The sequence below is a fragment of the Schistocerca piceifrons genome, chromosome 1 (genome assembly GCF_021461385.2).
Source record: "Schistocerca piceifrons isolate TAMUIC-IGC-003096 chromosome 1, iqSchPice1.1, whole genome shotgun sequence".
NCBI lineage: Eukaryota > Metazoa > Arthropoda > Insecta > Orthoptera > Acrididae > Schistocerca > Schistocerca piceifrons.
In genome coordinates, this window is record NC_060138.1 from 622,443,057 (window position 1) to 622,458,461 (window position 15,405).

The 15,405-nt window shown below is 40.1% G+C and overlaps 1 protein-coding gene across 5 annotated transcripts in view; it reads left to right on the forward strand.

Moving 5' to 3' along the window:
- LOC124804441 (ubiquitin-protein ligase E3C) overlaps nt 1-15,405 on the forward strand; it is a 226,378-nt gene that overhangs the window by 207,046 nt on the left and 3,927 nt on the right. The window lies entirely within an intron of this gene.

The following is a 15,405-nucleotide window of genomic DNA, read 5'->3' on the forward strand; positions in this document are numbered from 1 at the left end:
CAGTACACAATGTGGCGATTCGATGGCAGGGTGTGCGTATGGCGAATACCCAATGAACATCACCTGCCAGCGTGTGTAATGCCAACAGTAAAATTCGGAGGCGGTGGTGTTATGGTGTGGTCATGTTTTTCATGGAGAACGCTTGAACCCCTTGTTTTGCATGGCTTTATAAGAGCAAAGTCCTACATTGATGTTTTCAGCACCTTCTTGCTTCCCACTGTTGAAGAGCTATTCGGAAATGATGATTGGATCTTTCAACACGATTGAGCATGTGTTCATAATGCATGGAGTGGGTACACAACAATAACGTCCCTGTAATGGACTAGCATGCACAGAGTCCTGACCTGAATCCTATAGAACACCTTTGGGATGTTTTGGAACACCGACCTCATGCAAGGCCTCACCTTCCAACATTGATACCTCTCCTCAGTGCAGCAATCCATGAAGAAGGGCTGCCATTCCCCAAGAAACCTTCCAGCACCTGATTGAACGTATGCCTGCGAGAGTGGATGCTGTCATCAAGGCTAAGGGTGGGCCAACACCATATAGAATTGCAGCATTGCTGATGGAGGGTGCCATGCACTTGCAAGTCATTTTCAGCCAAGTGTCCGGATACTTTTGATCACATGGTGTAGTTAGCTCATGGCTAAGATTATTTTCGATATTTAGGCGAGAAGGATAAGATTTTGCTCTAATAACAAATTGTTCTGAAAAAGAGTGGCAAATATATGCCACAGAAATATGTGTCCCCTCCCCCCCCCATTAACAATTGGTGGAGTGACTTAGAGGTGGAGGTAAGGTTAAGACTAGGAACTATCGGGATATCGGGAAAGAAAATAAAGTACAATGGTAGAAGGAGGAACAGTAAACCTTTCTAAACTAGAATAAAATGGAAGAAAGGCTTAGGAAGACACAGAAGTGTACAAGAAGAGTTGAATGACACATCTATTGATTGGTTATTGAAAGGAGTGGGGAGGGGGGGGGTGGGACTCTGCAATTAGACCCTGATGGCTATGTAATAGTCAGCTGACCACAGTTTCATCTTCAGTCATTCATCATTGGATGCGGTATGGAGGGGCAGGGGGTGAGCACACTGCAGTCATGGCCGTTGTCTATGTTTTGACCTTGGAGCCACTGCCCCCGAATCAGGTAGCTCCTCAGATGGCATCATGAGGCTGATTTTACCCAAGTCCAGTGCCCCCAGCAAGTAAAAATCCTTAGCAGTAGCGGGCATTGGACACAAGTCCCCTGAATGAGTGTGTATCAAGTTGGTCACTCAGCCATGGAGGCGGGCAGTTGGAAGCGAGAGCTTCACATAAATAATCGTGGCTTTGCATTCTGCCACTACTTGGATTAAATACCCATTTTTCCCATTTTAACTTTGGTGTATATCTTATACTATCTCCCCCCCCCCCCCCCCCCCCCCAAAAGCACTCATTTCATAATCTCATTTGTAAAAAAAAAATATTTCTCACCATTTTTAATATAAAATCTACCATATTTTTTCCTCTGATAAACCTATGGTGTCAGCTAATTTGTACACCTATAATTGCTGGTCATCCAATATACTGTTCTGGTGTTGATTTTTTAATTTGTGGTTGTACAAGGGTCGTTCAGTAAGTAAAGCCCTACATTTTTTTTAGACAAACTTCCTTGGTGGTGCTTTGCATTTGATGTTTGCTTTGAACTGTTCTGGCAAATGGCAGAGCCATGGTACAGCATCAAAATGGCATCTGCATACACACACGTTACAAGCAGTGTGCTGTTATTGAATTCCTGTGTGCAGAAAAAGAAACCGTGATGAATGTCCATAACCGTTTGTGTGCAGTGTATAGCGATCCTGCAGTTGATGAGAGTACAATTGGGCAGAGCTCCTTAATAATCTATGCATGGGACGTCCTGTCACAACCACTGCTCCTCATCACCCCTACAGTCCAGACCTGGCACCCTCGGACTTCCATCTCTTGGGGCGCTTAAAGATTCTCTATGGGGAACACACTTTTAAGATGACAAGTGTGTCGGTCATGCCGTGAAAACATGGCTAGGCCTACAGGACAAGAGCTTTCACCAGCAGGGAGTACATGCTCTTCCACAATGTTGGCGTTCCGCCATAGAACGTGATAGAGACTACATAGAAAAATAGGACGTGGACAAGACATGTTGATGTATATTGTCACCAAATTGTAACTCCGTAATGTGGGGCATCACTTATTGAACGACCCTTGTAGTTTATGGACATTCTTTGTAAATCATCAAGTGAAGTCCAATCCTACTTGAATGCACCTCCTCTTTCTTGACTGTTGAAAATTAAGGAGTATATCCCTTTGCAAAAATTGTATGAATTGCTGTTAGCAATAAACTTTTTGAAACGAATGTTTTATGATGGCATGTTACTCTTGGGACTTCATTTGAAAATGCTGCGTGCGGGCGCACACACACACACACACACACACACACACACACACACACACACACACACACACACACACACACCAGCTCGGAGTAGAGTGTGAACTCCTGACTTTTTAATATTCTTCTTATATACAGAATAAAGTAGTTCTTACTAAAAACCAGGTGCTGGCAACTCTGTTTTTTAAGGCTTTTATTGCTCCTTTGAATATAACACATATTGGATGATAAGTATATTGTTACAGGAGACCTTCCGGGTAACAAATAACAGGCTGGTATTCCTTGACAGCGTGTCTGGCGCACAAGACTCGTTGTCACCTCTGACTTCTTTTCACATCAGGACTCTTTAAGTATGTCTTTAGCTCACATGTAAAGGCATGGAGACCAGACAGAATACCTCATGTAAAAAGCAAAATACACAAAACATGACTTGTTGCCTATTAAACCTTCTTACATAATTAAAATTTTATATTCTGAATGATCATCCTGGGTAACAAAAATGCATACAATTCTACTAGTAAAGATTGTTCATTTATGTTAAGAATTAGTATGAGATGTCAATTCCACTCAACGAAATTATTTATTTCTAAACTTTGGCTACAAAATATCTGGAAAATCAGGTACCCTCACAAGGACTGGCTGTAAATCTTCGCTCATTTTTGTTTGAAAATCAGCAAGAAACATAATGAATAAATATTACTAATTCAATATAGGCAGAAACTTTATAACTGCTTTAAATCTTGGAATAACATTTTGTAAAACTAATAAAACAAACTGAACATACTTTTGAAATCATATAGAAATTCCATTGGTTTAATAAGCATTAACTGTATTGCAACATTTGGAAAGACAGTTTGTTAAAGTTATATATATTTGCTGCAAATGCTTTAAATAGTGACATTGTAACTTCCATTCTCAGTTTGGGTTTTTAAACAAGAGCAGTTATATGACATCAAATGCAGTTAACAAGAAATGCACCAGAGTAGAAGGATTTGACTTCAGTCTTAAAACCATTACAGTTCAATATACGTGGATTTAGGCATCATGTCCGTAGATTCATTCATTCATTATGTTCCATAAATTGAAGGTGAGCGTTCAAGGATATGAAATGATTCAAGTTGTATATTAAACAGACAAAAATTGGCTATTTCTGTAAAGTATACTACTAACAACAAATTACAATTAGTGCTTATCTACACACACTGACAATTATGTGAATTACTTCTGGATTATTTTACATATTAATATGTGCATTGAGGGAGAAACAGATATTGTGAAGAAAGCTACTGTCCTCCTTCATTACTACTCAGCTACTGTTATTATTTAATACATCAGACAAAACATTTATGTAAATTTCCACTGACCATTATCAGCTGCCTATATTCAACAAGGTCATTATCAGCTGTCTATATTCAACAAGGTCAAGATGTGTGTAATACAAATATTAGTGTTACCATAGGATTCCAAATATTAAGATACTCTTTCATGTTTGAGTTCTGTTTTTCTTCAGTTTTCTGTCTGATGTCCTTTGACACTTTTGCATCAGAGTATAAAACCATAGAGAGGAATGCATACCCTATATGAAAGTAGAAAAAAAAAAAAATATCAGAAATAGATTCCTTCCATAACACTTATATTCAGATCAAATTCTGTTTCTTATCTACTACAGTAAAACTATATAGTATCAGACAAACCTAACTTTAAATCCTGCCCATGTCAGTAGGACTATTGTGTTTACAGATCTGGGTAGACATGTATATTGTTAAAAGTGTAGCACTAATTACTCAAGTAAATAATTAGTGAAGTCTCCTCCAAGTTGCTGCAACAATACAGAAAGATGAAGGTCATCCTTTTAACTGACAATATGTTATCCATAGGAGGAAAATTAGATAGATTGTGGTCTTCAGTTTAACTGAAACGTTTTATGCGAGTTCTTAAATATGTAATCCTTTAAGAGCGGTTTTAAATCATGTTCTCAAGATGTAAATACATTGGCTTTGGTTAAGACATTTCTCTAGTAATGTGTTGTGTATGGAACACACAGAACAAGGCACAAAAAATGTGGACTGACATTATTGTGTGGAAATAATATCAGCCAGTGTCACTTTGCCAACATTCATTCACTGTATATACAGTATTTGATCAAAAGTATCTGAACACCTGGCTGAAAAAAACTTAAAAGTGCATGGCGCCGTCCATTGGTAATGCTGGAATTCAGTATGGTTTGGCCCACCCTTAACCTTGATGACAGCTTCCACTCTCGCAGGCATATGTACAATCAGGTGCTGGAAGGTTTCATGGGGAATGGGAGCCTTTGCTTCATGGAATGCTGCACTGAGGAGAGGTATCGATGTTGGCCAGTGAGGCCTGACACAAAGTTGGCATTCCAAAACATCCCAAAGGTGTTCTGTAGGATTCAGGTCAGGACTCTGTGCAGGCCAGTCCATTACAGGGATATTATTGTCATGTAACCCCTCTGCCACAGGCCATGCATTATGAACAGGTGCTCGATTGAGTTGAAAGATGCAATCGCCATCCCTGAATTGCTCTTCAACAGTGGGAAGCAAGAAGGTGCTTGAAACATTAATATAGGCCTGTGCTGTGGTTGTCGTTGTTGTTGTTGTTATTGTGGTCTTCAGTCCTGAGACTGGTTTGATGCAGCTCTCCATGCTACTCTATCCCGTGCAAGCTTCTTCATCTCCCAGTACTTACTGCAACCTACATCCTTCTGAATCTGCTTAGTGTATTCATCTCTTGGTCTCCCTCTACAATTTTTACATTCCACGCTACCCTCCAATGCTAAATTTGTGATCCCTTGATGCCTCAGAATATGTCCTACCAACCGGTCCCTTCTTTTTGTCAAGTTGTGCCACAAACTCCTCTTCTCCCCAATTCTATTCAATACCTCCTCATTAATTATGTGATCTACCCATCTAATCTTCAGCATTCTTCTGCAGCACCACATTTCGAAAGCTTCTATTCTCTTCTTCTCCAAACTATTTATCGTCCATGTTTCTCTTCCACACATGGCTACACTCCATACAAATACTTGCAGAAACGACTTCCTGACACTTAAATCTATACTCGATGTTAACAAATTTCACTTCTTCAGAAACGCTTTACTTGCCATTGCCAGTCTACATTTTATATCCTCTCGACTTCGACCATCATCAGTTATTTTGCTCCCCAAATAGCAAAACTCCTTTAGTACTTTAAGCGTCTCATTTCCTAATCTAATTCCCTCAGCATCACCCGACTTAATTCAAGTACATTCCATTATCCCCGTTTTACTTTTGTTCCTGTTCATCTTATATCCTCCTTTCAAGACATTGTCCATTCCATTCAACTGCTCTTCCAAGTCCTTTGCTGTCTCTGACAGAATTACAATGTCATCGGTGAACCTCAAAGTTTTTATTTCTTCTCCATGAATTTTAATACCTACTCCATATTTTTCTTTTGTTTCCTTTACTGCTTGCTCAGTATACAGATTGAATAGCATTGGGGAAAGGCTACAACCCTGTCTCACTGCCTTCCCAACCACTGCTTCCCTTTCATGCCCCTCGATTCTTATAACTGCCGTCTGGTTTCTATACAAATTGTAAGTAGCCTTTTGCTCCCTGTATTTTACCCCTGCCACCTTCAGAATTTGAAAGAGAGTATTCCAGTCAACATTGTCAAAAGCTTTCTCTAAGTCTACAAATGCTAGAAACCTAGGTTTGCCTTTCCTTAATCCTTCTGCTAAGATAAGTCGTTAGGTCAGTATTGCCTCATGTGTTCCAATATTTCTACAGAATCCAAACTGATCTCCCTTGAGATCAGCTTCTACCAGTTTTTCCATTCGTCTGTAAAGAATTCGCGTTAGTATTTTGCAGCCGTGACTTATTAAACTGATAGTTCGGTAATTTTCACATTTGTCAACACCTGCTATCTTTGGGATTGGAATTATTATATTCTTCTTGAATTCTGAGGGTATTTCGCCTGTCTCATACATCTTACTAGTCAGGACTGGCTCTCCCAAGGCCGTCATTAGTTCTAATGGAATGTTGTCTACTCCCGGGGCCTTTTTTCGACTTAGGTCTTTCAGTGCTCTCTCTCAAACTCTTCACACAGTATCGTATCTCCCATTTCATCTTCATCTACATCCTCTTCCATTTCCATAATATTGTCCTCAAGAACATTGCCCTTGTATAGACCCTCTATATACTCCTCCCACCTTTCTGCTTTCCCTTCTTTGCTTAGAACTGGGTTTCCATCTGAGCTCTTGATATTCATACAAGTGGTTCTCTTTTCTCCAAAGGTCTCTTTAATTTTCCTGTAGGCAGTATCTATCTTTCCCCTAGTGAGATAAGCCTCTACATCCTTACATTTGTCCTCTAGCCATGCCTGCTTAGCCATTTTGCACTTCCTGTTGATCTCATTTTTGAGACGTTTGTATTGCTTTTTGCCTGCTTCATTTACTGCATTTTTATATTTTCTCCTTTCATCAATTAAATTCAATATTTCTTCTGTTACCCAAGGATTTCTACTAGCCCTCGTCTTTTTACCTACTTGATCCTCTGCTGCCTTCACTACTTCATCCCTCAGAGCTACCCATTCTTCATCTACTATATTTCTTTCCCCCATTCCTGTCAATTGTTCCCTTATGTTCTTCCTGAAACTCTGTACAACCTCTGGTTTAGTCAGTTTATCCAGGTCCCATCTCCTTAAATTCCCACCTTTTTGCAGTTTCTTCAGTTTTAATCTACAGTTCATAACCAACAGATTGTGGTCAGAGTCCACATCTGCTCCTGGAAATGTCTTACAGTTTAAAACCTGGTCCCTAAATCTCTGTCTTACCATTATATAATCTGTCTGATACCTTCCAGTATCTCCAGGATTCTTCCATGTATACAACCTTATTTTATGATTCTTGAACCAAGTGTTGGTTATGATTAAGTTATGCTCTGTGCAAAATTCTACCAGACGGCTTCCTCTTTCATGTCTTACCCCCAATCCACATTCACCTACTATGTTTCCTTCTCCCCTTTTTCCTACTACCGAATTCCAGTCACCCATGACTATTAAAGTTTCATCTCCCTTCACTACCTGAATAATTTATTTTATCTCATCATACATTTCATCAATTTCTTCATCATCTGCAGAGCTAGTTGGCATATAAACTTGTACTACTGTATTAGGCACGGGCTTCATGTCTATCTTCTCCACAATAATGCGTTCACTATGCTGTTTGTAGTAGCTTACCCGCACTCCAGGTTTTTTATCAATTATTAGACCTACTCCTGCATTACCCCTATTTGATTTTGAATTTATAACCCTGTATTCACCTGACCAAAAGTCTTGTCCCTCCTGCCAACGAACTTCACTAATTCCCACTATATCTAACTGTAGATGTAGATGTATATCTAGCTGTAGATGTAGGAAGTATGCAGCAGACCTCAGCAGTTACGGTGGATAGGACAGTTGAAAAGTCTAAGAGAAAGAAGAAGGTTCTGCTGTTAGGTAGTTCTCATGGTAGAGGTGTAGGCCAGCAGTTGCAGGAAGTTTTGGGGAGTGAGTACCAGGTCACCAGCATTGTGAAGCCTAATGCAGGATTGGCTCAGGTGACTTAACATAGGGGGGCTATGTAGGAATTTTACTAAAGAGGATCAGGTAGTGATTGTGGGTGGGGCTGGTAATAGTATTGACAGGGATGGGGAGTATGACAGATGGTGACCTGGAAAAGATAGCCACTCAGACTGGCAACACGAATGTGCATTTCGTGGAACTGTTTCAGCGTCACGATCGGCCTCATCTTACTACAGCCGTCAGGCGTAATAACATGAGACTTGGGGGTGCGCTGATGACAGAAGGCATGAGTCACATTTCAGAGATGTCGGTGGAGTCTATCAGCAGGACGGGTTTCACTAGACATGGCCTGCACCTCAACAGCTATGGAAAGGGGAGGTTGGCAAAGCTTATAGGTGACAGCATAGGTGGAGGTTGTGGGATCACTCATGGAAAAATTCCAGTAGTTGTGGGTGTTAGAGTTGTACCTTTTTTAGATTGAAGTCAGCTGATAGGTATTCCTGCTTAAGGGAAGTCTCTCTAACAAAGAAACCACTTTTGACAATGCTTAGGTATCCGATTAATGAGGGAATTAGTATATTTCATCAAAATATACAAGGTATTAGAGATAAAGTTAGTGAACTGCTTATAGATGTTGACTCTGAAATTATTGGTATATCTGAACACTTCTTAAATAAGGAGATAATTCAGAGGCTTCCTTTACCAGGATACAGGTTGGCTGGCAGCTTTTCTAGGAGCTCTTTGCGGTGTGGGGGAATAGCCATGTATGTGAAAAATAGTATACCATTTGAGTCAATTGATGTGTCAAAGTACTGCACTGAAAAAGGTGTTTGAATGTTGTGCAGGTGTAGTTAAATTTAATGGAGCTAAACTTCTTACTGTTGTTATTTATAGATCCCCAGACTCCGATTTCACAACATTTTTGCTAAAGCTAGAGGAAGTTCTTGGTTCACTTTATAGGAAACACAAAAAGTTAGTTATATATGGTGCCTTCAATATTAATTGTATAAGTGACTGCGCAAGGAAAAGGATGCTGGTAGACCTCCTTAATTCATATAATCTTATGCAAACTGTATTCTTTCCAACGAGAGTGCAAGGGAACAGTAGAACAACCATAGACAATATTTTTGTTCATTCCTCATTACTAGAAGGGCATTCTGTTAGCAAAGAGGTGAATGGCCTTTCAGATCATGATGCACAAATTTTAACTCTAAAAGATTTTTGTGCTGCAACACATGTTAAATATAGTTATCAACTTTTTAGGAAAGCTGATCCAGTTGCTGTAGAGACCTTTGTAACCCTTATCAAGGATCAAGAGTGGCAAGATGTTTATAGTGCTGATACAGTAGACGATAAATATGCTTTCCTGAAGACTTTTCTCATGCTCTGTGAAAGTTGCTTTCCGTTCGAGCATTCAAAACAGGTTCTAGCACAAACAGGCAGCCTGGGTGGCTGACTAAAGGGATAAGAATATCTGGTAGAACAAAGTGGCAATTATATCAAAATGTTAGAAAGAGTCACAATCTAAATGCAGCAGCCCATTACAAACAGTATTGTAAGGTGCTTAAAAAAGTTATTAGGAAGGCAAAAAGTATGTGGTATACAGATAGAATAGCTAAGTCTCAGGATAAAATTAAAACCATATGGTCAGTCGTAAAGGAAGTGGCTGGCCTGCAGAGACAGGTCGAGGATATAGAATCAGTGCGTAGTGGGAATGTCCGTGTTACTGATAAGTCGCATATATGTACAGTATTTAATAATCACTTTCTGAATATAGCAGGTGAACTAAATAGAAACCTAGTCCCAACAGGGAATCATATAGCGCTCTTAGAAAAAAGTGTTCAGAGACCGTTACCTGAAATGCTCCTCCGTGATACTGACAAGAGGGAGATTGAGTTAATAATTAAATCATTAAAGACCAAGAACTCTCATGGATATGACGAGGTATCTAGCAGAATACTGAAGTATTGTTCTATGTATGTTAGCCCAGTACTTAGCATTATCTGTAACTTTTCCCTTAGGAGTGGTCGGTTTCCTGACTGATTAAAGTACTCGGTAGTGAAGCCACTTTATAAAAAGGGAGACAGGGATAATGCTGACAATTATAGACCTATTTCTATGCCATCGGTGTTTGCTAAAGTTATCGAGAGGGTTGTATATACAAGGTTACTGGGGCATTTAAATTCACATAATTTGCTGTCAAATGTACAGTTTGGTTTTAGAAATGACTTAACAACTGAAAATGCTATATTCTCTTTTCTCTGTGAGGTTTTGGACGGATTAAATAAAAGGCTGCGAACTTTAGGTGTTTTCTTTGATTTAACGAAGGCTTTTGACTGTGTTGACCACAAAATATTACTACAGAAGTTGGACCATTATGGAGTAAGGGGAGTAGCTTACAATTGATTCGCCTCTTACTTTAAGAACAGAAATCAGAAGGTAATTCTCCGCAATATTGAGAGTGGTAGTGATGTTCAGTCCCAGTGGGGCACAGTCAAGTGGGGCATTCCCTAAGGGATGGTGCTGGGGCCACTGCTGTTTCTTATTTATATAAATGATATGCCTTCTAGTATTACAGGTGATTCAAAAATATTTCTGTTTGCTGATGACACCAGCTTGGTAGTGAAGGATCTTGTGTGTAATATTGAAACAGTATCAAATAATGTAGTTCATGAAATAAGTTAGTGGCTTGTGGAAAATAATTTGATGCTAAATCACAGTAAGACTCAGTTTTTACAGTTTCTAACTCACAATTCAACAAGAACCGATATTTTGATCAGACAGAATGAGCATATTACAAGCGAGACGGATCAGGTCAAGTTCCTAGGTGTTCGGATAGATAGTAAGCTGTTGTGGAAAGCCCATGTTCAGGATCTTGTTCAGAAACTAAATGCTGCTTTATTTACCATTAGAACAGTATCTGAAATAAGTGACAGTTCAACACTAAAAGTAGTCTACTTTGCATATTTTCATACGCTTATGTCATATGGTATTATTTTTTGGGGTAATTCTTCTGATTTAAAAAGGGTATTTTTGGCTCAAAAACGGGCTGTTCGAGCTATGTGTGGTGTAAGTTTGAGAACCTCTTGTCGACCCCTATTCAATAGTCTAGGAATTCTGACATTACCCTCACAGTATATATTTTCTTTAATGTTGTTTGTTGTTAGCAATATTAGCTTATTCCCAAGAGTTAGCAGCTTTCACTCAGTTAATACTAGGCAGAAATCAAATCTCCATGTGGAATGCACTTCCTTGACTCTTGTGCAGAAAGGATTGCAGTATTCTGCTGCATCCATTTTCAGTAAGCTACCACAAGAACTCAAAAATCTTAGCAGTAGCCCAAACACTTTTAAGTCTAAACTGAAGAGTTTCCTCATGGCTCACTCCTTCTATTCTGTCGAGGAGCTCCTGGAAGAGCTGAAAAATTAAGCGAATTCCAGTGTTACATTGTTGATTCTCTTTATTTAAACTTACGAATTGTTGCCTGAATATGTTTCTTATATTTCATTTTATCTGTTTCCACTATCGTGTTATAATTTCATGTATTGATTCGTTCCATGACCATGGATACTTCTCCTTAATGTGGTCCCACGGAACAATAAATAAATTAAATTAAATTAAATTAACCTATCCATTTCCCTTTTTAAATTTTCTAACCTACCTGCCTGATGAAGGGATCTGACATTCCACGCTTCGATCCGTAGAACGCCAGTTTTCTTTCTCCTGATAATAACGTCCTCTTGAGTAGTCCCTGCCCGGAGGTCCGAATGGGGGACTATTTTACCTCCGGAATATTTTACCCAAGAGGACACCATCATCATTTAACCATACAGTAAAGCTGCATGCAGTGCTGTGGTAGTGCCATGCAAAACAACAAGGGGTGCAAGCCCCCTCCATGAAAAGCACGGCCACACCATAACACCACCGCCTCCAAAATTTACTGTTGGCTCTATGCATGCCGGCAGATGACGTTCACCGGGCATTCACCATACCCACACCCTGCCATCAGATCACCACATTGTGTACCATGATTTGTGACTCCACACAAAATCTTTGCACTGTTCAGTCGTCTAATGTCTACGCACCTTACACCAAGCGAGCATCATTTGGCATTTACCAGTGTGATTTGTGGCTTATGAGCAGCTGCTCGACCATGAAATCCAAGTTTTCTCACCTGCCACCTAACTGTCAAAGTATTTGCAGTGGATCCTGATGCAGTTTGGAATTCCTGTGTGATGATCTGGATAGATGTCTCCCTATTACACACTACGACCCTCTTCAACTGTCGGCAGTCTCTGTCAGTTAATAGACGAGGTCAGTCTGTACACTTTTGTACTGTACATGTCCCTTCATGTTTCCACTTCACTCTCACATCGGAAGCAGTGGACCTAGGAATGTTTAGTAGTGTGAAAATCTCGCGTACAGACGTATGGCACAAGTGATACCCAATCACCCAATCACATGACCATGTTCGAAGGCCGTGAGTTCCACGGAGCGCCCCCTTCTGCTCTCTCATGATGTCTAATGACTAATGAGGTTGCTGATATGGAGTACCTGGAAGTAGATGGTAGCACATTGCATCTAATATGGAAAACATATGTTTTTGTAGGTGTCCTGATACTTTTGAGTACATAGTGTGTGTGTGTGTGTGTGTGTGTGTGTGTGTGTGTGTGTGTGTGTGTGTTGGTGCATGTTTCATTAAGCTAATGACTATTTGAACAATGCTGCTTCATTTTTTCCCATAAAAATGCTGTTTTCCAGTTACCAGATGGCTATAGTTAACTGACGGTGTTTGGAGTGCTGCAATGCAGACTGTATAAATCACAGGGCACTGAAACATCATAGGTATATTCAGTAATAATATGTTCGCTCACAGAATATGCTGAAAAAAAAATAGTTCTACTTTCCGCCACCAGCTGAAAATATAGCGCTGTGAGCAGTCATAAAGTGAAATTTTTCCTGTTTTGACATCAGTATGCTGTTCATTGCTTGTGATGCATGTTGATTTCTTTTGTTAAGTGACTGGTGATGTAAAGGTTAAGAAGGTTGAAGTTTTCCATACAAAACTTAACGGATACTGAGAAGAAAGACTATTCACTGCTGGTAAAGTTGTTTTATCAGAATGGCAGTAATAGCAGAGCTGCACTGCAGGAATATCACTGACAGAAACAGCTTCAAAGAGACCCCATGTCATTAAATGGGCTAGAGAATATGATCAAGAAATTTGAAGAAACAGGTGAATTAGGTAGTGTGTCTTGAAGAGGCAGCCCATTCCAATGGCAGTTGCAGGTGAAGTTGCAATAGCTATAGCCGATCCTGCAACACACACCTGAAAGTCTGTAGCCAGTGCTCAAGCTGTGTGTTGATATTTGTCTCTCTCCTGGTCAATATTTCAAAAAATGTTGTGGCACATTTTACACTGGTATCCTCATAAGATTCAGAATGTGCACCAAATTAAGCCCCAAGACAAACTAGAGCACTATGACTTTGCCCTTAGTTTTTTGGCAAGGATAGAAATGGATGACATGTGACCAGGGAATATTCTTTGAATGGATGAGTTACATTTCACTCTGCACAGTGCTATAAATGCACAGAACTGTCATATACCTTTTTTCCACAGGAACTTCCTCTGAACTCAGCTTATGTGACTGTGTGATATGGTTTCACAAGCTCCTTCATTCTCTGTCCATTTTTCTTCAAGATGATGATGTCTCGTGGACTTATTAGATGTACAGTGACATGCACGTTGAAAGGACCTAATTGCCCAACACATGATTCCAGCGTTGCAAGAATGCAACTGTGTCCACACAACTATTTTTATGCAAGATGGTGCAATACCACATGTCGCTTCCCAGGTGAAAGATATGCTCCAAGAAACCTTTGATAATGATTGCATCACCTTTAGGCAATTTTGAGGTGGGTTGCTGTCCAGATCCCTCGACCTAAATCCACGTGTTTTTGGTTGTGGGGGTATCTGAAAGATTGTGTGTATCAGGAATGTATGTGAACTCTTCCTGATCTGAAGGATAGCATGCGACGACATAACGCTCTACTTACACCGGATATGTTGCAAGCAATTGTCGACCATGCCGTTTTACAGATGCGCATGTTGTTGATTTGGGAGACCATATTGAGCACGCTTGTGACCCTGTCCTAGTAAATGTGCTGGAACCACCATTATCATGTGTTTTATTGTTTCTCCCCTTTTTCTACAGCCACACCACATTCTGACTGCTTACAGTGCCATATTTTGACCTAGTGGCAGGAAATGTGCGCCAATTAATGGAACATATGTATGATGTTTCAGCATCTTGCGGCTTATGTAGCCTTCGCTGCAGCACTCAGAACACAATCGGTTTAATTAGAACAACCCCCGTATATTGCTGAAAACACATCATTACAATGAAATGATAAATAAATCAAGACCCTAAGCTGCCGGCAGGCGTTGATATACATCAACGGGGACAGTTGAAAATGTGTGCCCTGACTGGGACTCGAGCCCAGGATCTCCTGCTTACATGGCAGACACTCTATCCATCTGAGCCACCAAGGGCAGAGAGGGATACTGCGACTGCAGAGATTTATCCCTTGCACGCTCCCCATGAAACCCACATTCCCAACTTAATGTCCTTACACTACATTCGTAGTGCCCCTGCCCATTACACTCATTACTCACGGCAGACAATCTTACCGAGTCCCGTAAAGAGTTCGGACAATGTGTGTGCATCCAGCACAGGAGGAGGTCAATGGCCAGTTAGCTTGAACTATATTTAGATGGGATCTGTTCTTTCGGACATGTCTGAAAGAACAGATACCATCTTCATACATCATTACAAGTCTGTTCAGGCATTTTTTGAAAACAGGATCTTACGGGCAACGTAGTGGTTCTGATTACTCCTTTGCTGTCCTTAAAGTGTAGATCTGTACAATAAAACTGCCAAGTTTTCACTGATTTGGTATTACATGTACTGTCAGAATATTTAAGAAATTGCTTCTCCATGGCACATTCATGCAGATCATCAAGAGAATACTTAAACATTATTCTTCTCGTACTCTGAAAATACTGTAGTTTCTGCGATTGCTTTCTATGCTTTCCGTGCAACGTAATGCAACTGAACTCGGGCTCGTTTACTACCTATTTTTCACGTGGCTCATCTGCAAAGGGGGTTGGTAGTAAGCGGTTGCATTTGCGCCCTATTATTGAGTCAGATATTGACTAACTTTTGAACAGCAGTGAAATGAACTATACACGTTCAGACTGAAACTTATTTATTCAAAAGAAACACTTTAACTTTGTGGCCATGCATTTTTACGTTCACAAATAAATTTGATCTGTACAAATAATAATCGGTGCGATTTGTAGACTGTTTGTCTCACACCCACACACTTTCACGTTGTTGCTTCGCATACACTGGCGTCCATGCTTGCACT